The following is a 2,710-nucleotide window of genomic DNA, read 5'->3' on the forward strand; positions in this document are numbered from 1 at the left end:
ACAAATAGTAGGAAACAGCCTCTAGAATAAGATACAGACGACGTCGCTTCCCTCAGAGTAAATCTCTTCAGCTTGTTCTCTCTGTATTTATGGGTTTAATAGTTTTATTAGCTCGTTGTTTTGAAGGTTTTCCTGTCTCCAAAGCTAAACTCACCTCTAATAGGAATTAACTCAACAAAGAATAATGAAACAATTATAAATAAACTATAAAACAGTTATAATTGTCTTATTTGGTGCGTTTTAGTCTCTAAATGATCTTCGAACAGAAACACAGTTAGTTTCATACCTGGATCACAGGTTGACACCAGAGACAGAAGAAGAAGAAGTGTCCTTTAGCTGGGATTATTTAAACCCTTATAAATAGTATAATATATTTTATTTATCAGTGAAATATCTTTATTTAACTACGTAGACGTTTGACAGAAAAATTAAAACTGGAGGACTTGAGGTTCAGTTTCTAGACAGACTGTCCTTCAGCTTGAGGTGACCCCCCCCCCCCCTTCTGAGGATCACATGAGGTGACACTGAGGCTCCTGCTCCAGCTGTGACACTAACATCTGCACCACTAACAGGACTTGACTTCAGCCGGCATCTCTTCAAACCTGACTTGGTTTTTTGAAGAGCTCTCTGCTCTTTTTTCCCTCTTCTTCTTCTTTTTTTTATTATTCTTTTTTTTCTTCTTCTTCTTTTTTTGCTCTTTATCCTTCTGGGAATCTCTTTTTTCTTTTTTGGCTTCTTCTGCTGTTTTCTTTGACGTTCCAGTCGTTTAGTTTTCGCCTGCTGCGTTCCTTCTGGTTTTCTTCTAACAAGACAACAACTACCCTTCAGAGAGAGACTGGCCTCGGTCCGCAGCCACAGAAGGTCCAGTGCACATTACCACACCACAACACACACACACACACACACACACACACACACACACACACACACACACACACACTGGTAAATAACCTCCAGCCACTTCCTCAAATCTGACGAGTACAGATTGTTTACGTCTGACGGTTCCAGCTGTGACTCTGTCAGGACGCCAACCAGCAGCTGGAGTTTCTCTAAACATCAGGTTTTCTGGTGAAACAGTGGAAGACGTTGGAGCGTCGGAGAGAAATCCCACCTGCACTTCGTCTCTGTCGGTCTGTGTGGGAAACGTTCTCCGTCACATTTCTGTTTCTCAGGTTCTTTTTGGATTCCACAGAGATATGGCGACCGCTGGAGTCCGGCTCTTGTGACTGGACGGCGCTCTTCTTCTGTGGTGCTCATGCCAGCTTGAATGTCTGGAATTACTCCATATTTTTTCTTAATTATAAATGCCAAAAACAAACTTGGAAAAAGAAGAAGAAGTTCGACCCGTGACTTCCCATCATCCACCAGGGCGGGCGGTAAACATGGAGGAGCAGCTGAGTTTGAGTTAACAGACGGATTAAAACGGCAGCAGGAAGAATTCTTAGTGAAATTTGATCAACTGCAGAAATAAAACAGGAAATGAATCCAAACATCAGAATCGCCTGCATCCAATATAATAAATAAAGGCCTCTCTTCACAGAGCTCCGGATATATAAAAAAACTTGCAGTGGAACTAATTAATGATCATAGAGTCTTTACAGCACGACATGTTAAGAGGCCAAACGATAACGATCAGGGAGCAATAAAACACTCGGCTGAAAAGGCTAAAAATGAGAGAAGCTGTTTTTAGCTTCGCTCACACAAAGAGGCTTCTGTCGTTCAGTTACAGAGAGCGAGTTTTAAATCTTCTTGATTCATGGAGCAGACTCTCTCTCCACGCTCTCCTGCGTCTCGTTGTGAGGTCGCTGCAGGGGATCTCTCCTCGCTTAGCTTTTCTTCTTCGCTGCTTTTTGTTTTTATTTTTTATCGCTTCAATTTTCATGAAGCAGCTTTTTCACATCAAGAACCTTAAACTGACACAAATTACACCGAGAACAACATCGTTTTTTTTTTTTTTACAGTGGGTTGTTTTGGTGAAGCCGATTGGACCAATTTAGGCGACGCCCATTTCGCCTATAAAAATAATCCGCCATTTTTGATTCCTTTGGTTAATGTACGTTTTGTTTCTTCACCAGATTTGGAGCAGACCATGTTTAGAAGAGCGGGAAACAATGTACTGGTTGGTTTTTCGATATCGTTTGTCTGTGATTGGTTGTTAAAATTTTCACAGCACAGACGACAACATCTGATGCGGCTCTACCCACAGGGGGCGCTGAGGAGCCGCACCACATGATACCTGTGCAGGTGTGTTGTGTTTAACACGGAGCTACAACGGTCACATGACATCATTAAAAACAAAGGGAGGGAGAGACGACAAATATCTGATCGACGAGACAAAACAAGCTGCTCTGGTTTTTATTCCTCCGCCCGGCGACAGTCAGACGTCCGTCCGTCTCATTCTCGTGGACGCGATGTCTCGGTGACGCCTTGACGGAGCTTCTTCAGATTTGGCTCAAACATTCACTTGGACTCGAGGATGAACTGATTAGATTTTGGTGGATAAAGGTCAAAGGTCACGGTCAGTGTGACCTCAGAAAACACTTTTTAGCCGTTACTCAAGACTTCACAGCAGTTATGACAAAGTTTCACAGTCTGGATCAACAGGAAGTGACCTGGAACTCGTCTGAGTGGCGGAATAACATTATCTTTGCCTTAAATCCTGTAATTGAAATACACACACACACACACACACACACACACACACACACAC

General features: G+C 42.7%; 1 protein-coding gene across 1 annotated transcript in view; it reads left to right on the top strand.

Moving 5' to 3' along the window:
- The window catches only part of LOC147819702 (CREB-regulated transcription coactivator 2-like), a gene marked incomplete at its 3' end in the record, with an annotated part of 14,675 nt that overhangs the window by 2,944 nt on the left and 9,021 nt on the right, over window positions 1-2,710 (top strand). The window lies entirely within an intron of this gene.

The sequence above is a fragment of the Seriola lalandi genome, unplaced genomic scaffold (assembly GCF_002814215.2).
Source record: "Seriola lalandi dorsalis isolate HSWRI2012SDOR001 ecotype SW California unplaced genomic scaffold, Sedor1 jcf7180002050330, whole genome shotgun sequence".
NCBI lineage: Eukaryota > Metazoa > Chordata > Actinopteri > Carangiformes > Carangidae > Seriola > Seriola lalandi.